This window comes from Narcine bancroftii, chromosome 9 (genome assembly GCF_036971445.1).
Source record: "Narcine bancroftii isolate sNarBan1 chromosome 9, sNarBan1.hap1, whole genome shotgun sequence".
NCBI lineage: Eukaryota > Metazoa > Chordata > Chondrichthyes > Torpediniformes > Narcinidae > Narcine > Narcine bancroftii.
The window spans coordinates 52,462,804-52,489,833 of NC_091477.1; the positions used below are offsets into that span (position 1 = coordinate 52,462,804).

General features: G+C 38.1%; 1 long non-coding RNA gene across 1 annotated transcript; it reads left to right on the forward strand.

Moving 5' to 3' along the window:
- Positions 1-1,981: 1,981 nt before the first annotated feature.
- Positions 1,982-22,183, forward strand: LOC138742940 (uncharacterized). The gene is made up of 3 exons (XR_011344528.1): positions 1,982-2,046; positions 10,409-10,503; positions 20,836-22,183. It is a non-coding gene; the product is annotated as an uncharacterized lncRNA (long non-coding RNA).
- Positions 22,184-27,030: the final 4,847 nt, after the last annotated feature.

Consider the following 27,030-nt stretch of genomic DNA (forward strand, 5'->3'; position numbering starts at 1 on the left):
CCACTCTGTCTTCCCTTGTCTCCGTGTTCCCCTCTTCAGTCATTATTTCCCTACACCTTCTGCCTAAATTCAGTGACTGACATGCAGAACAAATCTGGTATCACCATTCAGTGCTCTCAGAATTAACGACTAGGGTTGCTGGATTTTATACCAATACATAATTTTCTGAAACCAACTTTCATTGATAGGAATGTCTCAGACTGACTCATGCCACTCAGCAGTACGTAATGTAGGCTGTGACAACAATATTTCGTGAAAAAGGATGGATGATTAAACGAACAACTGTGCAGACAATTAGCAAGCATATTTTATGATATTATGTTCTCGCATAAATTGGTTGAGTGAACATAAGCAGATCACCTGTTGAGTAGTTCAGAACTTCTGTTGATAATGTAAACTGAAGAATGTCAAACTTGAAATGGAAACTTTTCTGTCCAAGAGTGCTCTCTGAATTGCTAAGTTTCCAGCATTTTCTGTTATAATTTTTAATATGTCCTCTCTGTTATTGGCGCAGAGAAGAAAGGGGATCCAGGGTATAGAAACACTGATCCAACAAGATTTTTTCAAATTGTCTTGCTGATGACTGAATGTAATTTGGGTTCTTACAAATGGAAGAAATGGCATGGTGACCACGTTGTAATGGAACAGTCAAACTGAGTAAAGAGCAACAGAAAAGCAAACTAAGGCAGATGATTCTGCAATTTCAAACAACAATGAACTGCAGAATGAACTCAGTGGCTCGGGCAGGTACAGTCAATAATCCATGTCAGATCCTTACAGAGATTAATGTGGGAAGGAGAGATATCACATATATCAAGGAGTGCAATTTGAAATGCAATGTAAGTATTTAATTATACATTAGAAATCTATATTATGATGAAAGGAAATGAATTATTGAATGAAATCTATCACATGTTCCTTTAAGATATACAAACTTGAATATTTATTTTACTATTAACATGATAAATACTCTTTTAATGATACCTCAGCCTGGGGAATAAAAAGGCAACTGTTGTTCACAAGAAATAGTGAGGTCATAAAAATGCATCCCATAACATAATTATGCATGCATGGCTGAGAGAGTAAATTAATCCATTAGGAGCCAAATGGAGAATTGATGAAAGAGACAGAAGTTGTACCAAATATGGAATATGTTTCATAGGCATCAAAGATCAAAATCAAGATGGGAATGAATATCAGATGGGTTTGTTTAGACATTCTCCAGGCATTCAGTTTATAGAAAGGTTTTGCGTTTAGTGATACAAGTCAGAAAATATAGATAACATTTGCTAAAATAAAGATAACATTATCTTATTATTCAGTCAGGCATGAAGTGCAAAGCTTTTGTTGAGCTACAGATAACTCGACAAGCAATCAGTAGCTCCAAGGAAGGCTGCACTTCAAGGGGAATACATATTTTTGCACAAAAGTGTGAATGTTGAAAATCATCTGTGAAAACTGAGAGTATCCGTGAATGGTTACTATGAATGGTGAACAGATTCCATGAACGATGGAGGGTCTCTGTGAATGGCGGAAGGTTTCTATCAATAATGGAAGGTCTCTGTGAATGATGGAGATTCTCAATGAATTATAGGGATTCTCTGTGAATAATAGGTATGAGGGTTGGAGGATCCATTTGAATGGTGAAGGGGCTCTGTGAATGGTGGAGAGTCTCTGTGAATGGCGGAGGGTGTGAATATTAGAAATTATCTGAGTGCTGGAGGATCTATTTGCATCGTGAAGGGGCTCTGTGAATGGTGGAGGGTCTCTATGAATGGTAGAGGACATTTGTGAATGGCAGAAGACTTTTGTGAATTATTGAGGATCCCTATGAATGGTGGAGGGCCTCTATGACTATTTTTTTAAATCTGATCTGTTCAGGTAACTATTTTCTGATCTGTCTGTCAGCTTTCTTTGAAGTATATTGTGTGAAATGGCCACAGTATTTGAATTACCTAGTTCCAGCATCTTTTCTCTCAACAGATTCATTTGCACTTACAATTATTTTGGAGGCTCAGAGCACAAGTCATTGGAGTGGAAACACAGGTAAATTGGCTATTATTAAAACCAAGCAAATAATTATGATTCATCTCAAGAGATTAAACACAGTAGTTTAGTTAAAGTTGCATTGATCCTTAGTTAGAATGTGAATTATGTGTTTGTATGACAAATAAAATGACATGAACATGTATAAAAGTTTCACAAGGATAGTAGCAGAATTCAAAGCTTACAAATTTCAGGAAAGACTGAATAGGTAAAGGTTCTTTTCTATACTAAAGAAAAGCCTTTTATCATCATGAGAGAATTTGATCGAGTCCATTTCTAGATATAATAAGTAAATATAACCAATAATATATTCTGACTAGATAACAGGATTACAGTGCTATCACAGACCACATTCAATAGATAGGATAAATCACTTTAGAGGAGAAATTAGACAAGTAGACGAAGCAGAAAGATGTGCCCATAGTCCGGTGCCAAAGGCAGAACTTACAGAGTATAATAGACTACATAAAACAATTTGCTCAGTGGCCTTAATGTGCTTCACATGCAGTGTATGATATGATAAGAGGGTTTATTGTCCTATACATATGTACAATTTACACATGCATGAAAATTCTTACTTGCTGCAGCCATACAGGTACCAGCAAAAAACAGTATAATTTAAATTACCATATATACCATGAGATAGAAAAAAGAGAAAATAAATATAAAAAATATATACAGTTGTAGCTAGTGATGCTCTTTGGTGGTCCCAGAGTAGTTTATGGTTAGAGTAATTTGGGGAGGTCAAAGAGCCTGCTGGCAATTGGAATAAAATCTTTTCTTGAACAGATGGCTCTGTGCCTTCTTTGTGAAGATAGCAGCAAGAAAAGTTTTGACCATCTCGATGAGGGTCCTTTATGATGTTTGGTGCCTTCTTGATGCAGCACCTCAGATGTCTTCATTGGATAGGAAATTAGAGCCCGTGAGGGACTTGGCTGGGTTTGCCACTTTTTGCAGCCTTCTGAGTTCCTATATGGTCCAGTTTCCAAACCAGGATGTCATGCAGCCAATCACTATACTACCCACAATCTATGACGTTTGATAGTGTATTTTATGACATGCATCATTGCTTTCCCTTCCAAAGTGAATAGAGACGACACTGAGCATTTTCGGAAGAAATGCAGTTAAATTTAAAATTAAAATGAGGCAAACTATCAGAATTGTAGATTTGGCATCATGACATTTCCACTGCACCAGTGATTCAGAAACTATTAAATCCATGCTGCATGTTAATCATACCTCTTCATGCATATAACATTCAGTGATATTATTGACACTAAGCCAAAGGTTGCATATGACAGCAGGGGTTAGAATTTAAAAATAAACCATTTTTTTTCTGAAAAAAAGTTCCATTTTTAAAAAGAGTTTAATCTTTTAAAACTCAACATTTCTTCTTTTTATCTCTGCCTAACTTTTCTTTTCAAATTAGTTCATCAGCACCTTGGTTAAATGCTTTTCACAGAAGCTATTCCAGAAATTTAATATTTTTTTGAGAGAAAAGATAACTTTTTCATATATTGTTTCTTAGGAATTTGTCGTTTTCTCCTTGTAGTTTCTAAACTTACAATTATTTGGGCTTTCAAGAAGAATATCAAACTGCTTGAACCATCGAATTGTCATCTGTGAAAGGCAACTGCTTTGAATAATGGATACAAAGAAAAATGTGTAAAATATTATTTAAATTATGTTGTTTGTATAATGGTGGCAGGAATAGCCGCTCGACCCCTTGAGCCTGAACCAATTTCAACAATGGCAAAATTAGGCATGATATCAACTTTTCATTCCCATCTACGCATGATAATCTTTTACCCATTTCCTTATCAAGCACCATCACAATTAAAGCATCTCTCTGCAATGTGATTAGGGCAAAAATCATGTTCATTGTGATATTCCCTGCAATTAGCAAACTGAAGCTTAGTTTGCTTTTGGCCAAATGATAACTGGTATTCATTGAATTACACCCCAATTAGGAGCAATAGTCGCCTTTAGGAGAAGAGAAAAAAGGAAAATGTTCAAGTGGTTGAAATTCAATGAAGCATAAGTGCAAAAATCTTAAGTTCAAGTTCAATTTTATTATCCTCTGAACATATACAACACCTCAAACAGCGGGTCTCCAGACCATGAGGGTGCATGCACAAAAACACAAAATATACAGTACATAAAGATCACATAAATAATCTGAATAAATACTCTTAAATATTTGGGATGATTGTCACAGTTACAGAGTCTCACAGCTTGTGGAAGAAAGCTATTCCCAAGCCTGTAGTCCTGATTTTGGTACTCCTGCACATTCTTCTTGTTGGTAGTGAGTTGAAGATACTGTGAGCTGATGAAAGGGTCTCCTATAATTCCTTGAGTCCTCATTAGATAGCACTCCCTTAAAAAGGAAAAAGAGAATCCAGTGATCCTCTTGGGTGCTTCAATGATCCTCTTGTGACAGATTATCTTTTATTTTATATTGTATTTTGATACTTTTTAAAGGAGATAAATTATGGCAGGTTTTTCTTTTAGTGTACGTCACAAACACTTAAAAACAGATCTCATTTAAAATGCTGTGTCAAAAGAAAGCAAAGAGTTCAGAGGAAATGTTTACAATTGATCAGTTGAGTTCAGAAAAAAAATATATTTCTCTTCAGAATTGGAACAAACATTCACATTGCTGAATGAAGGCACAAGGATAAAACAGAAGCTGAAATATTTTCTTTGTACATTGAAGTAAAGGATGAAGAAGGGAAATCTGAAAAGAAATCAAGGACATTAAATTAATATATTTATATATATATATATATAAATATATATATTAAGCTGTGAAGTATTTTAAGGGGGCACTTATTAAAATATCAAAAGCAAGAAAAGGATCAATAACCTAAACTCGCATGTCAGGGCAGGAACTTTACAGATATATTCTATTTTGCAGTTTCCTTGGGAGACAAATTAAGTGGTTATGACTTGATAAATATAAAGTGTTATTAAGACAGAATGAATGATGTCATTGATAATTCATTGTAACCTCACTTATGAAAATAATATTTTAAAGAGACACCAGAGAACATGTAGGGTATCCCCAAAAGAATAGTGAACTGAATGCCTGTTAATATGAATATAAGAGTGAGTATGAAGTTTGATTTAGTCGACTATTAAACTTTGATGAGATCTAATTTTCTTTGAAGACATTATTTTAGACTTTTTTTTACAGAAAGGGTAGTGGGTTTATGGAACAGACTGCTGGAGGAGGAAGTTGAGGCAGGTCCTATTGCAATGTTCAAGAAAACTTTAGATAGATAGATTGGACAGGATAGGTCTGGAGAGATATATGCCAAATATAGGCAGATGGGACCAGCGCAGGTAGGGCAGTTTGGTTAGTGTGAGCAAGTTGGGCCGAAGAACCTGTTTCCACACTCTATGACATTTTCCTAAGAATGTAGGTTGACAAATGCAACATAACGAAAAGGAGTTTTCTGACTTTTTCTTCTGGTGAGTGCAGTTCCAGGGACACTTTAATTGAGAATATCAGATCTGAAAATGATACCCAGTTGGATTCTAAAACAAGATTTTGAAACCATTTAAGCAAAACTTTCACAGAGATCTTCACACCTATACTAATTAATGACCAGTGACATCCTGGAATATTTACCCATCTTGGTCGATATTTTTATTTATATATTTTCTCTCCATCAGTTCATATTTTTCCATATGCATTAAGGGAAAGATTGTTGTCTCCTGTTTCTAAAAAAGCCCTAGTGGAATTTGAATATTCCAGCTGCTTCATCGTGCAATTTCTTTAATACATCGTGAACTCTCATTGTCTTATCTAACTAGTGGAGTTACTAGATCTGAGCAATGTCTTTCTTCAACTATACATTCCACTATTCCCCATTCATCCACTGTCTTCAGAGTACTATCTTTATTTTTAAGGCCTACATTGTTTTTGAAAGTTGGTCTCTGCGTCTCCTTTGTGCCTCTTTATACTTCACCAAAGTTCATTCACTCTAAGCCATATGGCAGAGAGCAACAGGGTGTTTTTGGATTATGGCATTAGCTTTTACATTTTTTTTTAAGTATTGAAATTAGACTAAACAAATGCATTTTCTTTCCTTATAAGTGAAAATAGCTATGATTCAGATGTAGTGAGCCATTCGAGTTGTTTCTTTATAGTTGTTCCAAATGTGGTTTTGACTCTTGACAGCCTCTGCTTTTATGATCTTCCCAATAAGGTGTCACAGTGCACCTTAGTAGACAACGAATTCCAGAGTCCTGTTCAAGTGCAAGTATTTCTGAATATTTTATGTTGTTGATGTCGAGGTGAGACTTATATTTTTTGTTTTTGTATGATATCTAAGTTAGTTTAGTTGTGATCATGATCAATCTTAACTGCCTGTTGAGCAAACAGTTTTTCACAGATGTCAGAATTTAAGAAGGTAAAATGAAGCTGAAATCAATGTTTCTCATGCAGAATCTTCCAGATAATTTTTCTCTTGGTGTGGACTGCAAAGAAAGTAGTTGGAACACATTGTTCAAGGCCAGGTTTACCTTCGGTGTTGAGGACAGCCTTTGACAATCTTTGTCAACGTGGATATTGAAATCACCAGGACAACAGGCCTGGTCACACTTCTGATGTTTCCAGTTTGGCTGTGGAACCCAGCCTGCTGTTCACCAGAATACCTTGTTGTGAGCCCAGAGGACCACAAAACCCAGCAGCAATAGAAATTCACCAAGACAAATGGTTACTTAAGCAAAAGTTACTTTTAATTATCTTTAAACATGAAAACAGAATCAAACTCTAACTTATTACTATTAACTTAACTTAACCCCCTTCTAATTCTAAGGACATGTGTATGTAATGTGTGTGTAAATTCAGAAAAATTCTTTGATTCACAGTCCAATCTCACTTCTCACTCCAAGTTTACTGGTTGCAGGCAATTCTTATACTGTGCACAGAATTTAACATTTATGAATTTCACCAGGCTTTGGTGCTAGAAAAGTAAATGGTTAGCACTCAGGAAGGTTCTTGTTGGTTTTCAGAGAAAGATTTGTTGCTCGTTGAACACTCACAACCGATTCCCTCATGATCAGCCACTTCAGTGTCTTGCCAAAGAGACTTGTCCCATCAGGGTTTTCCAGATAATAACCTTTTTCTTTCAGGTCACCACAGAGTTCCTTTCCTGTTTCCCTTTTCTCAGGTGAAACATGATACTGTCAGCCATGTCCTCTTGTATGGACCACAATGGCTTTGAACAGGCTGAACCAAGAACTCACAACCTGTCTTCAAAATGGGGTTTCAAAAAAAAACAAAATCCACTGCGGAAAACCAGCACTCACTCTCTCTCTCTCTCTCTCTCTCTCTCTTTCTCTCTCTCTCTCTCTCTCTCTGACACACTTAGAGAAAAAACCTGTTTGACTCTTTCTGTTTGCAAAAGCACATGGATCCTCTTTGAACTGCATTCAGATAGACTGCAAAACCGGACCGAATCTTTTGAGTCTGTTCATCTGTTGCTTTCAAAACAATAATCCATTACCCCACAGCATGTCCAATTAACACCTACTTGTGAAGTCTCTATAGGCATCCTTCAAACTTTTTTTCAAAGGCACCCAGAGCCTGGACTGTCTGGCTTGAGCAGAGCGATGGCATTTTAATGAAATCTGTTTTGAACTGTTTGTTTGTGACCTAAACTAAAAATCCTGCCACAATTTATCTCCTTTTAAAACATATCTATGTACAATATAAAATATAATCTGTCACAACCTCAAGAGTCTGAGTAAAAGAATAGGAACCAAAGTTCCAAATTTTGTGTTCAGAATCAGCTTCATCATCCCAATGCCCCCTTCTCCATGGATTGTCACCTTGTCAAGTTGAAAAAGCTTGTGTGGTCCTGTGATCCCAAGAGTGATGCCATCTGGAACTATGCTCCGGTAGGCTCACCCATGATTGTAAGGTGGAGGGTAAGGTGTCTGTCAAAAAACAATCCAACCAAGTCCTCAATGGTGGAACAGGTTATAGACAGGATGCAGAGTTGGGCAGAAAAGTGGCAGATAGAGTTCAATCCAGATAAGTATGAAGTGATGCATTTTTGTTCGAACTTGAAATGGAGTACCTGGTTAATAGCAGGATTTTTAACAGTTTAGAAGAACAGAGGGTCCTTAGGATCCAAATCCATAGATCTTTCAAGGCTGTCATGGTTGATCAGGTAGTTAAGAAGGCTTCATGAGTTGGGGGATTGAGTTCAAGAGGCCATGAGGTAATGCTGCACATCTATAAAACTCTCATTAGACTACATTTGGAATATTGTGTCCAGTTCTGGTAGGCTAATTACAGGAGGGATATGAAAACTTTGGAGAGGTTGCAGAGGAGATATACTGGGATTGGAGAAAGTGTCTTATGAGGCAAGGTTAACGGAGCTAAAAGCTTTCTCCTTGGAGTGAAGAAGTATGAGAGATGGCTTTACAGAGGTGTACAAGATAGTGAGGACAGCCAGGACCATTTTTTTTCCAGAGAGTACCAAATGCCAAACATATACCTAAGCAGCAAATTCTTACTTGCTGCAGCTGTGTAAGTACTTCATGTGGCGGGGGGGGGGGGGGGGGTGGGGGATGGCGGGTGGAAACTACAATAGTGTACATTAAAATAAAAAGGGATAATAAATATTCAGGTTCCACAGTACAGGAAACAAATGGTGTTACAATAGTGCAGACAGTCCTTTTGGCGATAATAGAACAGACCGTGGTTAGTGGAACAAAGGGAAGTTCAAGAACCTTATAGGAACTAGAAAGAAACTGTTCCTGATCCTAGAAGTGCTGACCTTCAAACTTCAATTACCCAATGTCAGCAGTGAGAAAAGGCTGTGACCAAGTTGATGAAAGGCTTTTATGATGTTGGCTTTCTTCTTGAGACAGCAGCTCACGTAGATATCTTTAGTGGATGGGAGGACAAAGCCTGCTATGGACCTGACTATGTTTACATCTAGTTCCTCACCTCCCATCAAATCCATCTGTATTGGCATGGTAGAGGTGCCCTCCACCATGAAGACTGACACAAAGCAGTAATTCAAAGTCTCAGCCATTTCTTCATGACCATTATCAATTCCCCCTACTCATCCTCCAAAGGACCAACTTTTACTTTAGCCACCCTATTGTGCTTTATATAAATATGAAAACTTTTAGTATCTGTTTTAATATTTTGTGCTCATTTTTTTCTTCATCGTCTGCCTTCCTTCGCTTTATTGCTCGCTTTGTGGTTCTTGTTGTTTCTTAAAGTTTTCCCAGTCTTCTAGTTTCCCACTGCTCTTGGCAACTTTGTATGCTAGAGCTTTTAGTTTGATACCTTCCTTGATTTCCTTAGTTATCCAGGTTTGGCTGCCCCCATCCTTACTGCCCTTGCTTTAAACCTGAATATACCATTGTTGAACACCATGAAAAATTTCCTTGAAAGTCTTCCACTGTTCTTCAACCATCCCTCCAATATAGCCTGTGTTCCCAGTCTACCCTGGCCAACTCCTCCCTCATCCCCTTGTAATTTCCCCTGTCTAGGCATAAAAGCCTTATTTTAGACTGAAATATTGAGAAATATGAGAAACATACCATGATCACTCTTTCCAAGAGGATCCCAAATTACAGTGTATACTTTGTGAGGTGACTCAAAGTTAGCCAGTTCCTATATCTTGATCCATAGCTCAGTCCCAATATATCACGGGAGCATATTACACATGGACATAAATAAACAACACTTTCTGCTTGGGATGATTGACTTCTACGCAAATTAAGCGACTTGCTTCCCATACAGCTGTTAATGTGACTGTACATCCGCTAAGCAATCTCCTCCATCTTGTAAAATAGTAGCTGTTCGTGACGCCAAACAGACAATGACAAAGACAAGACAGTGTTAAATATTTATAAACGTTGACCTTACTCCATCATCCTGTTTAAAACCAGTCATTGGATGCTTCACAGAGAAAAGCACTGGAAAAGGATCTACAGATACAAAGTTTTATACATTTTAGGAGGTGGCTTAATTGAGAATTGGACATTGATTGAGAGTGACAATGTAGAGAGTGACAGAGAAATGTGTCTTCCATCTGGGTATAGTCCTTTGTTGAATTGGAGCTCAGATTTCAGATTTATTGTCAGAGTACATACATGACTTCACATACTACCCTGGGATTCTTTTTTTTCCTGTGGGCATGGCAGAATGACCACTAATTGGTAAAGCAAAAAATAAACTGTACACGGTGCAAACATGTAAACATAAAAGAACTGTAAAACAGATAATGAATGTAAACAAACTGACTGTGCAATACAGAGAACAAAAGAAGATCTCTAAACTGCACAAGAGTCCTTAAATGAGTCTCTAATTGTGCTTGTCATTGAGGAATCTGATGGTGGAGGAGGAGCAGCTGTTCCTGAACCTGGTGGTGTGAGTCTTGTGGCACCGATACCTCTTTCCTGATGGCAGCAGCGAGAACAGTAAGTATGCTGGGTGGTGTGGGTTTTTGATGATTGCTGCTGCCCTCCCATGGCAATGTTCCCTACAGATGTACTCAATAGTGGGGAGGGTTTTGCCTGTGATGTCCTGGGCTGTGTCCACTACCTTTTGGAGGGCTTTACGCTCAGGGGTATTGGTGTCCCCATACCAGACCATGATGCTGCCAGTCAGCAACTTTCCATCACATCTCTGTAGAAATTTGCCAGGTTTTCTAGTGTCAAACTAAACCTCTGCAAACTCCTGAGGAAGTAGAGGTACTGATGTGCTTTCTTCACAATGCCATTGGCGTGTTTGGTCCAGGAAAGATCTTCTGAGATAGTGACTCCTAAGAACCTAAATTTTCTCACTCTCTCCACCTCTGATCCCCCAATGATTAGTGGATTGTACACCTCTGGCTTTTCTTTCCTTCATTCAACAATCAACTCCTTAGTTTTGGTGACATTGAGTGCAAGGTTGTTGTTGGTGCACCATTCAGCTGTTTTCAATCTCCATCCTGTATGCTGACTCATTCCCTTCCTTTATACAGTCCACTACCATGGTATCATTGGAAAATTTGTAGATGGTGTTATTGTTGTACCAAGCTACACAGTCATAGGTATAAAGTGAGTAGAGCAGAGAGCTAATAAGTGGTGTTCCAGTACTGATGAGATTGTGGAGGAGAAGTTATTACTAATCTTCACTGATTGTGGTCTGGAGGTGAGAAAATCCATGACCCAATTACACAGTGGGGTGTTAACTCCCAGGTCTTAGAGTTTGCTGATCAGTTTTGAGGGGATGATGGTGTTAAATGCCAAACTGTAGTTGATAAAGAGCATCCTGATGTATGCAGCTTTACTGTTCAGGTGTTCCAGGGCTTTGTGTGGAGCCAGTGAGACGCCATTTGCCATCTCTATCTGGAATAAAATACAGGTATTCCCTGACTTATGACCATAATTGGGACTGAAGGATCGGTCATATCTCAAAATGGATGTAAGTTGTAATTTTGCCTGCATGCATGGGGTACCAAAGTCTTAAAGCAAACTTTTTAATCAAATCTTTTTATCATTGTAGATTAGATGATAACAACATAAAGCTTCCTGAATTTGTTGATCAAATTTCTCCATATGCTGATCCACCCTTTTCTTGTTAGTTGGCATCTCTGGATCCATAGGCTGGGCCCGGCCATCTCAATTCCAGGACACAAGTCTTCAGTTGACGTTATGTGTGAGTCTTTGGTTGGTGCATGTTCTGTGGGTTCGTGCATTGGAGTTTAGTTCATGCATGAATGAGAGTTAAGCCCCCTAGTGATATTGAACTCATGCTCTTAACTCTTGCATATCCACCAACCAAACTCCAATATGCGAACTCACTGCGTATGAACCAACTGAAGACTTGAGAATGCACCCAGCCTACAGACCCCGTGACACCGACTAACAAGGTAAGTACACATATTTTGGCTTTTACAGGCCTTGTATCCCTGTTATAGTTCATCAAATACAACGTAAACCATGTACATCTTATATTTTAATTTATTTTAAAAAATAATCAGTGGCATTGGATTCAAGTCGGGGAGTACCTGGACTTCTTCCATACTGGATCTTTCTGAAGATAACGATGTAGCTAAGTAAGCTACACAAACCTTTAAGAATGCCCAGATGAGTCAGAATTCTCAATCTGTTCCTGCTTTTTCAATATTTGGCTTAACTCTCACTGGAGCACAACCCAAAGATAACTTGTTCAAAACGTTTGCACTTAGTTGGCCTCATTCAAGCCTAATTTGACCTCTACATTTTTGAAACAAACCATAGCAATTGAGAGCTCATGATAAAAATGACCAGGTATGTCAGGCTGTTCTATCCTAGAAATGGGATCTATCGTCTAGAATTTCAGATATCCAAAATATCTGTGGATTTCTAGAAAGGCTATCAAACATAAAAGAACTTTGATTGCCGCAACACATGGAAAATACATTCACATTCGCTGGGACCACGTTTTTCCTTCAAGAGTTCCAAATCACTAGCAGATATTCTCGAGGTCAAAGCAGCAATATGGAAAATTATGTTCCTGCTCAAGATATTGCTGCTATACCTGTTCCACATGCTAATGATCTTCTGGCCTTAACCACATCTGTTTCTCCCACACAAAGGTAACTCCTATGGCATCAGATTGCGCGAGAGAGACTTGACCATTAGATGGGGCACATCCAACTGTTCTGTTAGTTGAAAACATTTTCCATAAGTGGGCAGAATAATTCCCTGAACTTGTTTGGAGTTCAACAGTTTACTTCAGCCCAAGAGTTTCTAACTGTTACATTCTATATCGATGAGTACTTGTTTAACTGTCTATATTTCTCAAGAGAAGCTGAACCAAAGGAGGATGAATGTTGAATATTGAGTGGCACAATTTGTTGTGTTTGGGCTTCCATTCTGCTGATTCAATTTGCCGAGAGAAACACAAAAGTTGGCAGGTGCAGCGATTGTAGTAAAAACACACTGAAATGCTCGAGGAGCCCAGCCAGTCTTTTCAGCATACATTGCCGCCATTTCAGGCTTAAGCCCTTCTTTAAGCAGAATGAGCCAGAAGCCGGAAATCTCAGATCTCAGAATACCAGCAGGGGCAAGCTGGAGGAGACAAAAATATCTCAGGTGTCTCCATTCAGATAAACAGCACATTTCTCTCCAAAGTATTAGATCAAAAGGTTAACACAATTAAACAATTTTCTATCCTAAATTTGGAAAATGTTTTTTTTTTAAATATTCTTCCTAAATCTATATCTTATAACATAACATAAACATAACATAACAATTACAGCACGGAAACAGGCCATTAGGCCCTTCTAGTCTGCACCGAACCAAACACCCCTTTCTAGTCCCACCTCCCTGCACAATGCCCATAACCCTCCATCTTCTTCTCATCCATATACCTGTCCAACCTTTTCTTAAATAATACAATTGACTCCGCCGCCACTATTTCTCCCGGAAGATCATTCCACACAGCTACCACTCTCTGAGTAAAGAAGTTCCCCCTCATGTTACCTCTAAACCTCTGCCCCTTAATTCTTAACTCATGTCCTCTTGTTTTAAACTTTCCTCCTCTTAACGGAAATAGTCTATCCACATCCATTCTGTCTATCCCTTTCATAATCTTAAATACTTCTATCAAATCCCCTCTCAACCTTCTATTTAAGTATGCTACTTCTCAAAATGTTTATGATATTCTGTTGCCCATTTTAAATTCTTCCCCTCATGAAGCCCTCAACAACTGGTTTAATATAATATGACAGAGATTTTATGTGTTTATGAATATTTCACATTGTTTTTTTGCCAGTCATGAACAGCTATTTATTTAAATGCCTTGAAGCTATTTCATTCAGCTAACTATATTACTAATCTTACCTTCAACTTGCATCTTGGCTGAGTGGGCTTTGATCATTCTTTTGTTTATAAGTAATTGTTATTCTTTTTCATTCTAATTTTAGTTGAATTTGAATATATTTCTACAGGCTGGTGTTCAACGCAGTTCTGTCAGTATAAGGCACACAGTGAACTGCAAGGAAAATAAATGCTTTTTACATAGTGTTGACATTGTTTATGAACACATGATAGACAAGAAAATATGAGCAGGATTTGGTTGCCAGGCCTCTCGAGCCTAGCCCACCATTAAAAATGATCATGGCTGACTGATACTGAGCTTAATCACTCTTCTCTCCCAGTTCCTCATCAGACACAATTCTGCAATCATTAAAATATTTATCCCTCTGCATATTAAATATAGCTAATGCACTGGCCTCCACCATACTCAGGGGGTAGAATTCTAGAGATTTACTATTCTCAGAGAAAGTAAATTTTAAATGACATGTCTTGCTTCATCCTACTTCTGCTTATGTAAATAGGCTTGCTATTGTTCACTGAACTGTCTAATCGATTGAACTCGCTGCTGAAGCTAGAATATTAAACATTCAAGCAAATTGAAAAGCCTTGCTTTAGTGTTCATATGTAACTGCTGGAAATGCAAGAGTGTATTGAATTTAGATGATCCTTAAAATTTTGTCATGGAGGCTTGCAAACTTTAACTCTGGCTTTGCATGAAGAATTTTTTGCACCTCCCTCATTCATATAGGACAATGTGACCTGTATATGTTGTGTTGAGAAATATATACCCATGCAGTTCCTTTCCAGATGAAGGAGTTTCCAGTCAAAAATTAGTAACTAGTGGCCTCTTACTACCCCATTTATACCAGAAACACTTCAACAGAGCTCAATGTGTGGTTACAGTTGGTCTGGTTGTGGTGGGAAGAATGAGATATCTGGGAACTTAAACCTTATTGTTCAGATCTTGGATGATGATGAGGGGAATATTTGAACCACGATTTATGAACAGGATATTTTACTTTGATTCTTCTACTGATGACTTGATAGACAGAACATTAGACCATACATCACATTATTAAACATACTTGGCATTCATGGAGGAAATGGACAGTAAACATCTTGGGGCAGGATCCTTTTCTGAGACTGAGATGGGAAGGAGAAATAGAAAGCATACAAAAGGAGGGGGGAGGAGTCAAGAGGTGAATGGCTACTCGACAAATGAAGGAGGAAGAGAGAGTGTGGGCAGTCAGGGAGGGGAGGAGTCCACTGACAGTGGTTCGAAGTCGAGTGAAAAATGGGTATTGGATTGGGCTCAGAAAATGAGACAAATTGAAATAGTGGAACTAAATCGGGGTGAGGGTTACCTGAAATTAGAAAATTTTATGCTCATGCCATTGAATTTTTGGATGCCTACCATGAATACAATATGCTGCTCATTTGCAACCAGGAGTTCCAGACCGCATCTGAGGTGGAACTTCATTTAAAGACTCTTACTTTTGCACTTTATTTTATTTTTCTCTCTGTTTTGCAGTCATTTTGTTTACATTTCTTTTTTTACATCTATATGTTGAGTACATTTTTTTGGACTACCAATAAGTAGTAATTTTGCCTTGCCTGCAGAAAAAAGAATCTCAGGGATGTATGTGGTGTCATGCATGTACTCCAACAACAAATCTCAAATCTGACAGACCCCAGGTGCTCAGCAAAGCAGTTGCCCAACATACATTTGATCTCACTGAAGCAGAGAACACGGTGAGACCACCAAATGCAGTAGAACTTGGTTGGAGGAGTTGCATGTGGAACTTTGCCTCAATGGAAGGTCTGTTTATGGAGGAAGGAGAAGTATTCTACCAACTGAAGTTGCAGTGGGAGGTGTTTGAAGGTGCAGAATAGGAAGGGAGAGAAGAGGAAGCCAGGGTTTATGGATGGAAAAATGGAAAGGGTGAGGAAAGGAAGATATGACTCTTAGTGGATTATGTTGTAGTTGGTGGAAGTGTCAAAGAATGGTTTGTAGTTGCAAATAATCTGATAATGAGAAATGTGATTAAGGGGATCTGGCTTGGATGCATTCAGAATCAATGCTCCAAGTGAAATGGATATTTCAACCATTCTGAAAGTTCAGAATATTCCAGAAACTTAAATCTGCATCATAGGAAGGAAGAATATTGACTCAAACTAGTAACTGTGAAATGAGATTCTGTGAATTATTAATCACATATCTCACCCATTTGAGATAGCTGGCTCGTGATATCCACCAGACAGCTATCCAATGGTCTCAATGTTGTTATTAATATTAGACCTAGCTGTGATGGACAACTGGCCTGACAGGGCTCTCATTCTTCAATCGTTAGATTCACTTTTGGTGGTTATTAAAGATACAAGTTCCAAAATAGATCTGGCACTCATAAGCATTTATCAACATCATTTCATTTCTGTGAAGTATGCCATTTACAAAACACTTGAATTTGGTATAGGTTTTAAATTGAGAATTACTACTGCAACTAATCAAACCTGAACATCTTCTACGTTAACACCTAATCTGATCCATGTGGCTCTATTTTATTTCTAAAATGAAATGATGCCTGCCATTTTATAAACTTCTATTAGCTCTTCCCTCAGGCTCTGTTGCTCTAGAAAAAGCAACTAAGTTTGTACAACCTCTCCTTCCAGCTAATGATCTGCAATCCAACATCCTACGAACCTTTTCTGCACCCTTCACATCCTTCCTGCAATGCAATGACCAAAATGGCACTCAATACTCTGAATTTGGCCATACCAAAATTTCATACATCTGCAGCATAACTTATGAAGTGAAGGATGCTGAATGACTTCTTTACCACCCTCTAGATACACACTGACATTTTCAGGGAGCAAAGGAACCCAAAAATCTCTCTGTTCATCAAGAGTTGTGCACTTTCCTGGAAACTTGCCTCTTACACTCCAAGTCCAGATAAAGCTCCATTGCCATTTTCAATTTGGTCTCTACCTTGCTGAATCTTTTGATGACTTTCCTTGCTCTCCACAACCTACCAATTATTAAGTGTTGGAGCAGGCTTGATGGGCTTGATGCTCCTGGTCCAATTTTCTTGCGCTCTTATTCCTTACATTCCTATCAACTGCCGATATATTAACATTCTTCTTTGGCTTGGCTTCGCGGACGAAGATTAATGGAGGGGTAATGTCCATGTCAGCTGCAGGCTCGTTTGTGGCTAACAAGTCCAATGCGGGACAGGCAGACACGGTTGCAGTGGTTGCAACGGAAAATTGGTTGGTTGGGGTTGGGTGTTGGGTTTTTCCTCCTTTGTCTTTTGTCAGTGAGGTGGGCTCTGCGGTCTTCTTCAAAGGAGGTTGCTGCCCACCAAACTGTGAGACGCCAAGATGCACGGTTGGAGGCGATATCAGCCCACTGGCATTGGTCAATGTGGCAGGCACCAAGAGATTTCTCTTCTTTGGTGCATCTCTGTCTTGGTGGCCAGTGGAGAGCTCGCCATATAACACGATCTTGGGAAGGCGATGGTCCTCCATTCTGGAGGTGTGACCTACCCAGCACAGTTGGATCTTCAGCAGTGTGGATTCGATGCTGTCGGCCTCTGCCATCTCGAGTACTTTGATGTTGGTGATGAAGTCGCTCCAATGAATGTTGAGGATGGAGTGGAGACAACGCTAGTGGAAGTGTTCTAGGAGCCGTAGGTGATGCCGGTAGAGGACCCATGATTCGGAGCCGAACAGGAGTGGGTGTATGACAACGGCTCTGTATATGCTAATCTTTGTGAGGTTTGTGAGCTATAACATTGTAGCTTGTCCATTAATGCTGTGTTGAAGGTGTGTTTGTACTAATGAAGCCAACATAAAGGAACTTAAAGAATCAAGTGTGGCAGCAAATAATTGTACAGCTTGGGAATCCCTTTCCCTAAGGATGGCATACCAAGCAGGGTGGATGGGGGAGAGGGGTGTTGGCATGGCAGTGGGGGACGGGTGGGGGGAGGCAGAGAAGAACACTTTGAAATTATGACCTAGAATCTTGACGGAAGAAAGGAAAACTTTTAGGGGTAACGTGTGCTGGAAGGCCCAAAAACCCAATGAGAGCTGAGCTGAAGCAGTAGTAGCAGGAGATATAGGGAAAGATCAATGTGTTATCAAACATAGAACTGTGCAGAGCAGAACATCCCTTTCATCCCATTATGTTGTACCAACCTATATAAATCTACAACAATCTACTCCTTCACAACCTCACACTCATAATCCCCCATTTTTATTATATCCATGTGTCTATCTAAGAGTCTTTTAAATATCACACAAGATCAGCATGGGTGGGGGAGTTCGCAGTCATCGCCCCCCCAACAAATGAGTTATTGACAACCCCCCCTCCACCCGCAGCACTAGCTTTACTAGTGTCACTAATCTCAACGCAATATAAGCAGTGCATTTGGTTGTTACATCAGATGGCGGCATATGGAGGAGGTTCATGGCAAGTAGGCACTACCACCACCATCACCCACACCCAACTGAGTGAGTTTTCAGACATTAGATTGTGCCCCCCACGGTTACCCTAATGTTCTCCAATTAGACTTGTTTTGATGTCGACCAAGATATAGGAACAGAAGTAGGTCCATTCACCCATTAAGTCTGCTCTGCCAATCTAATCATGAGCTGTTCCATCCACTCACTCAGCCCCAATCCGTAGCCGTTTCCCCATAACCCTTGATGCCCCGACTAATCAAATACCTGTCAATCTCCGCCTTACACCCAACATCCTCGTTTCCACTGCCACTTGTGGCAACAAGTTTCACAGATTCTCAACCCTCCAACTAAAGGAATATTTCTGAACCTCTGTTTTAAATTGACGTCCTTTAATCCTGAGATATTGCCCTCTTGTCTTAGAATCCCCTACCATGGGAAACATCCTTGCCACATCTACTCTGTCCAGGCTTTTCAGCATTCAAAATGGCCCGACGAGGTCCCCCCTCATCTTTTTGTACTCCAACGAGTACAGTCCAAGAACCGAAAATCATTCCTCATATGCTAACCCTTTAATTCCTGTTATCATTCTAGTAAATCTCTGAACCCTCTTCAATGCCACCACATCTTTTCTCACATGCAGAACCCAAAACTGTACACAGTACTCCAAGTGAGTTCTTACATTACATCCCTGCCCGTGTATGCTCTAGAAAAGAATTGCATTTGACTTCTTCACCAGTGACTCAACCTGAAGGTCCACCTTTAAAGTAGCTCTGTTGTTCCAGCTTCCACCACAAACCCTGGCAATGCATTCCAAGCACCCTTCACTCTCTGTATAAAGAAAAGACCTACCTCTGACGCTTCTCCCTAACTTACCTCCACTCACCTTAAACAGACATCCTCTGGTATTGTCAATTACCACCCAGTGAAAAAGATGCTGCCTGTCTATTTATGCCCCTTATAACTTTACACATCTCTGTTAAGTCACCTCTCATCATCCGTTACTCGCTCAACTTTTCCTCATAGGACATGTTCTCTAATCCAGGAAGCATCTCAATAAATTTCCTCTGCTGTCTCTCTAAAGCTTCCACATTCTTTCTATAATCATTGAGTTCTTTCCCGAGACTGCATTTAGCAAGTCGGATCAGCTGGCTAGGCTCCTTCTGCTCTGGACCTCAGGACAGTTAAAAGGTGTCATGGGAGGCTGAAGAATGGTTAAAGGACTTCCTCAAGTCAATGGATTGGTCAGTGTTCAAGGATTTAGCTGAGATTCTGAATGATTACACAGGGGCTGTAACAAACTTTATCAAAATAGCTGTGGATGAGTGTGTCCCCACCAAATTGTTCAGAGTTTTCCCCAACCAGAAGCCCTGGATGAACAATGAAATCTGGAACCTGCTGAGAGCTAGATCACAGGCATTTAAGTCCAGATCAATATAGAAGGAGGAGGTATGACCTGCAAAAAGCTATGTCCCAGATGAAAATGGAAATAACAAGGGACACTCAACAGCTGTGGCATGGCGTAAATGTCATAATAATCTACTAAACCAACAAGCATCATATTTGCTATTTGAGGTTGCTTGTTCAATGTACTTAGTTTCTGAAAAATGTCCATGATGTAATTCACATAAGCTTTGTCACCTGTTGTTAGCAAGAGCTTCGTTTCAGGTTTGTCCTTCAAAAACTTGCTGAGGAGATCAAACAGTTCCATAAATCAAGTTTCTCTTGACAACCACCTTACTTGAGTGTGAAACAATAATCTTAAATGTTCTGCATTTTTATCGACATAAAACTGCTTAAACAGATGTTCACATTTGGCATTAGCTTTGATGGCATTGATGCACAATCACAGAATGCAGTATCTCATGTGGAACAAAGGAAACTTTATTGGCAACTAAGTTTTCTCAGTGAATAACACAATGTACAACCAACATGTTTGGAATTTTATCATTCATTCATTTTAAACATCCTGGTTTTTTACCCATTATAGCAGGTGCACCATCTGCAGCACAAGAATCAATATTTCCTTTTGATATTTCATTTTCATCCAAATAATTTTTGAGCTTGCTGTAGATATCAACTACAGTAGTGATTGTTTCTAATGATTCATTAAACAGCATCTCTTCTTGAAACTCTTCCTGATCAATACATCTTGGGTATGCCAATAACAGAGCCTCACTGTCCCGTATGGTAGATTCATCCATTTGTATTGAGAACTTTTGTGATTTCAACTTCTCAATAAGCTGTTTTTCAACATCTTGACCCATGTCATCTATGCAGAGAGTACTATTACTCAGTGGCATTGCTCAGACATCTTTGTCATCCTTTTGCAGAACTGTTTTGAGAAACAATGATATTGAGGGCTTAATCAATTCCTCCTCAATCATATGATTGTTTCCATGTTTTGCTATTAGCAGAGAAATTTCATAGGTTGTGATTCAGGGCTGTAGTTGGTGCAGCGAATAATGAAGTGATTTTTGATCTATTTTCAAACTTCTCTTTCAGTGATTTAAATATTTCAATTTCAAATTGACATGGTCTGGATGTTTTATCCTCAAATGACCTTCAAGACGGCCTGTTTTCGAGGAGTCATGTGATGAAGTAGTGGCCAGTAGGAGAATACCAGCCCTCTCCAGAAAAGAAGAAAAAAAAGTGAAGGAAATGCAAAGCCCCAGAAAAACAAAACACAACAAATAAAAGATAAAGGTGTGGAGAAAAGAAAGAAAATGGCACCTAAGAAAGAAAAACCAAAAACAACGAGAAAAAAGAAGGAAAGACGCCGGAAGAGAAAGAAGAAGGCCTTACCTGCACGAAGAAGTAGGGACCCGCCATGGTCAGAGGAGCCCGCTCCCCAAGGTTAGTGGAGACCCCGCAGAGACATGACCTCCCAACCGCGGGACTGCAAAAATGGCTCACTGAGCCAAACAGAGGTGCGCAATGTGCACAACAAGGAAAAGGAGAACACCGACGGGGGGGGAGACCAGCTGTGGAGTGAACCTACACAGCATGAACAGCTGAGAGATGCCCGACAGCAGGGCTCCCAGCTGGAAGAAAAGGTAAGCAATGGGAAAGGGAGGGATAAGAAAAATAAACAGCAGCAGGATGCCCAACAGATAACTAGCCCAGAAGAGGACCAACATCAAGAAGCCATGAAAAAATATACCCAACAAACAGTGGCAAGCAGCTCAACAAGAAAGTCAGAAGAGACACAGTTATAAGGAAGAAAAGTAGAAGACACAAACCCAAGAGCAGATACAGCAGAACAAGAAGAAGAAGAAGAAGAAGAAGAAGACTCTGCACAGAGGAATAGAAGGTAAAATGAATAGACAGCGCATAGATAAAACTTTTTTTTCAAGAAAAAATGAAAGCATTAAAAGAATGGTTGACACTAGAATTTAGTGAAATGAAAAGAAAAATGAAAAGTTCAGTTGAAAAATTGAGTCGAATAAAGCTGGTCATAACAGATGTCAGGAGAGGATTAGAAAATGTGGAAGAATGTGTAATGGCTGTAGAAATGGAAGTGAACAACTTAAAAAGAAAATTGGAAGAAAGTGACAAAAAAGTTAAAGAAACACAAGAAAGAGTTGTTAGCTCAGAAGATGGATATAATGGAAAACTATAGTTGGCAAAACAATGTAAAGATAGAGGGCCTAAAGGAAGATGAAGAATGCAAAGAGATGAAAGAAATTATAAAAAGAATGGATCCCAAAAGTCCTGGGAATGCCAGAAATGCAGGAAGGAATGGAAATAGAAAGGGCACACAGAACACCAGCCCCGAAACCACAGTCACAACAAAAACCAAGATCCGTTTTAGTAAAATTTCTGAGATACACTACATGAGAAAATATATTGGAGAAGGCAATGAATAAAATTAGAGAAGACAAAAAACCACTGGAGTACAAAGGTCTTTTTTTTCTACCCAGACATAAGTTTCGAACTCCTAAAGAGAAAGGAGTTTAACATAGCAAAATCGATCCTATGGAAAAAAGGTTATAAATTTATGTTAAGATATCCAGTAGTGCTTAAAATAGTTATCCCAGGGGAGCAAAACAGACTGTTCTTGGATCCAGAGTAAGCACAAGAATTTTCAGAATGCCTGCAGGACAGAAAGAGAGATGAAGAGATGTAGCAAGACCGAAGAACGACGACAAACTACATATAAAGATGTAAAAATAATATATAAGTAAGAACTAAAGGAGGGAAGAAAAGGGAAGCAAGGGAGGGGAAAAGGGGAGAGGGTAAAAAAAGAAAAAGAGAAGAAAAGAGGGGAGCTTTGTTTTAATGTGAAGATAAAAGTCTTTTCTGGAGGGGGTTGAGTGGGAGAGAATAATAATCAATGCAAAATCAGTTGACACTTGCGAACAGGTTTACAGTCCGAATGGAGAGGGGAGTTGTGGTTGCCCACCAAGGGACAAGAGATGGCTCAGAGAGGGGGGGGACACTTCGGGTTAAGGGAATTTTAGATGTGGGAGTGGTTGAAGTATTTTATGTTTTAGAAGTGTTGTCATACATTGAGTTCAAAAATGGAAAACTGAGAATTGAAAATGGGGAAAAGGGGAAAGGTGGTGGTGAGGAAGCAGAAATGAGATGTAAACAGAGTATGAGATGGCCATGTTGAACTATATGACTATAAATATTAATGGAATACATAACCAAATCAAAAGGAAGAGGCTATTAAATTTACTGAAAAAAGAAAAAAAAATAGATATAGCATTCGTGCAGGAATGTAATAAATTAAGGAGAGACTGGGTAGGGCACGTAACGGCAGCATCATATAATTCAAAAGCCAGAGGTGTAGCTATATTAATCAATAAAAATGTACCTATCAAAATAGAGGAGGAAATAATAGATCCAGCAGGGAGATATGTGAAAATGTCAGATATATTCACAACTCTGGAATTTGGTCAATATATATGCACCTAATGAAGAGAATCAAAAGTTTATGCAAGATATTTTTTTAAGATTGTAGATATGAAGGGGAATATATTGATAGGAGAGGACTTTAATCTTAATTTGGATTCAAAGATGGATAAAACTGGAAAAAAGAGTAGCCAAATTTATGGTTAAATCAATGCAGGAAATGCAACTTTTGGATATATGGAGGACACAACACCCAAAGGAGAAGGAATACTCATATTATTCAAGTAGACATAAAACATACTCAAGGATTGACCTGTTCCTGTTGTCAGCCCATATCCAAGGGAGAGTTAGGAAAAATGGAATATAAAGCTAGATTGTTATCTGATCACTCACCCCTGTTATTACCAATAGAACTGGAGGACATCCCACCAAGAACATATAGATGGAGATTAAACGCCATGCTACTTAAAAGACAGGAATCTAGAGAATATATTGAGCGCCAAATTAAAATATACTTTGAAATAAATACGGAATCAGTGAAAAACAAATTTATATTATGGGATGCAAAGAAAGCCTTCATCAGAGGGCAGATAATAAGTGATGTAACTAAGATGAAAAAAGACTATAATCAAGAAATAGAATAGCTGGAAAGGGAAATAGTAAGTACAGAAAAAAAAGTAGCAACAAGGGAAGATACAACAAAAAGAAGAGATTTGGTGGACAAAAAAATAAAATATGAAACATTACAAATGTATAAGATGGAGAAAAACATAATGAAAATAAAGCAGAATATTATGAGCTAGGAGAAAAACTGCACAAAATTCTAGCCTGGCAACTTAAAACAGAACAAGCTGAAAGAACGGTATTGGCATCGAGGAAAAAGGACAAACAAGTTACATATAACCAAACAGAGATCAATGAAAATTTCAAGGAATTTTATGAGCAATTATACCGAACTGAGAACAAAGGGAAAGAAGACAAAATAGATGAATTTTTAGCTAAAATTGAACTACTGAAATAGCAAGAAGAGCAAAACAAATCGATAAAACCATTTAAAATAGAGGAAATACAGGATATATTAAAAAAAGCTACCGAACAATAAAACACCTGGAGAGGACGGACTCCTAATCGAATTCTATAAAACATTTAAAGAGTTATTAATTCCTCCTCTCCTGGAAGTAATGAACCAGATAGAAGAAACACAAAACTTGCCAGATTCATGTAAAACAGCAATAATTACAGTAATACCAAAGACAGGGAAAGATCCACTAACGCCAGCATCGTATAGACCAATATCTCTACTTAACTCAGATTATAAGATAATAGCAAAATTGTTAGCAAACAGATTGGCCGACTGTGTACCAAAAATAGTAAAACTAGATCAAACTGGATTTATTAAGAAAAGACGAACAGCGGATAATGTCTGTAAATTTATTAATCTAACTCATGCAGTACAAGGAAATAAGATACCAACAATGACTTTTGTTTTAGATGCAGAGAGAGCCTTTGACAGGTTAGAATGGAATTACAATTATTTATTCAAAGTATTACAGAGGTTCAACCTACCAGAGAAATATATTAATTGGATTAAAGCATTATATAAGTGAAGGTGACAGTAAATGGATATATATTGAACCAATTAAAATTAAGCAGGTTCACTAGGCAGGGGTGTCCACTATCTCCCTCACTGTTCGCTTTTGCAATAGAACCAATGGCAGAACTGATAAGAACTGAAAATAAAATAAAGGGGATAAAAATAAAAGAGGAGTATAAAATCAGTTTATTTGCAGATGACATCATAGTATACGTAACAGAACCAGAAATATCAATAAAAGAATTACATAAGAAATTGAAGTAATATGGAGAAATATTGGGGTACAAGATCAATGCAAATAAATGTGAAGCGATGCCAATGAATAATGCGGATTACACAGAGTTGAGAAAAGAATCACCATTTAAATGACAAACACAAGCAATCCAATACCTAGGTATTAGATTAAATAATAATGTAGTCCATCTATACAAATTAAATTATCAGCCATTAATGAAGAAATTACAAGATGATTTAGAACATTGGAATGATTTACCACTAACACTGATAGGAAGGGTAAATTGCATTAAAATTAATATCTTCCCAAGGATACAATACCTATTCAATTGTTACCAATTCCCTTAACAGGAAATTCTTTAATGAACTAAAGAGAATAATAAGAAAATTCTTATGGAAAGGGGGAAAACCAAGGATAGCACTAGATAAATTAACAGAATGGTACAAACAAGGTGGTTTGCAGCCACCAAACTTTAAAAATTATTATAGAGCAGCACAATTAAGATATCTATGAGATTTTTATCAAACAAGGGACAAACCAGATTGAACCAAGATAGAGCTTGATAAAATAGGGGAGAAGGTACCAGAACATATACTTCATAAGTGAGACGAAAAACTGATGCAATATAGAAGTTCACCAATACTGCACCATTTACTCAACATTTGGAAGAAGATTCATGTAGAAAGGAAAAAAACAAATTGCCAACAAACAAAATTATTATTGATGCAAAATCAACTAATCCCTTTCACAATAGATAACCTTTCCTTTAGAGAATGGGAGAGAAAAGGAATTAAAAGAATAGGAAATTGTTTTTTGGGAATTAATTTATTATAATTTGAACAAATGAAGTACAAATATGGAATAACTCATGGTACAATGTTAGCATACCACCAGCTGAAAACCTACTTAAAGGACAAATTGGGAAGCAGGCTGAGGTCACCAGAAGGAAGCAGCTTTGAATATGTGATTACAGACACAATGATAATTAAAAGATTTATAACAAACATGTACATCAAGCTGCAAGAGAAGGAAAATGATGAAATAAGCTATAAACCCAAACAAAAGTGGGAAAAATATTTAAAAAAAGATAAAAAGTAAATATGAGAAAAGTTATGCTCCAGAACTCCAGAATATAATAAATATGAGGTTACGCATGTTACAATATAATTGGTAACACATGCTAAATATCACACCCCAAAAGTTAAATAAATGGGATCCAGCATTATCAGATAAATGTTTTTGCTGTAAGAAGGAAACGGGAACAACAGTACATGCAATTTGGGCATGTGAGAAAGTGAAAACATTTTGGGAATAGCTAAATCAGATATTAAATAAAATCACTAAAAGCAACATACCAAAAAATCCAGAGATCTTTCTTCTAAGTAATATAAGAAGTAAAGAATTAGGCCTCAAACTGGATGAAGAGCAAAAAAGATGTATTATGATAGCCTTAGCTGTAGCAAAAAAATGTATAATGTCAAATTGGAAATTAGAAGATAGCCTGAGAATACAGCAATGGTACATAGAAATGAATAAATATATTCCACTGGAAAAAATAACATATAATTTGAAAAATAAAGTCACATTATTTTAACAAATTTGGGAACTGTACATGGAACATAACAGAGAGGGTCTACCGCAGAATTCCACCCCCTAAAATGATAGAATGAGAAGAAGACGAAATGAACTGACCCAGTGTGTAAAAGTAGATGACACAATTTTCTTGTTTATTTTCATTGTGTGATGACATTTTTTAATGGGTTTATTGTATTGTATATGTTGAACGTTTAATGGGTTTGGAGGGTGGTGGGAAGGAGGGAGGGAAGAAAGGGGGGGAAAGGGGAGAAAATGACACTGTGTATATTCAAGAGGGAAATATTTGTGTGGATTTTGATTAATATGGTTCATAGTGAGAAAATTTTTTTTAAAATTTAAAAAAGGCGGCCTGTTTTCATTGATTCATTTATCAAAGTCTGTTGGCAGAGTAGGCAAAAATATACGCGTTCATTGA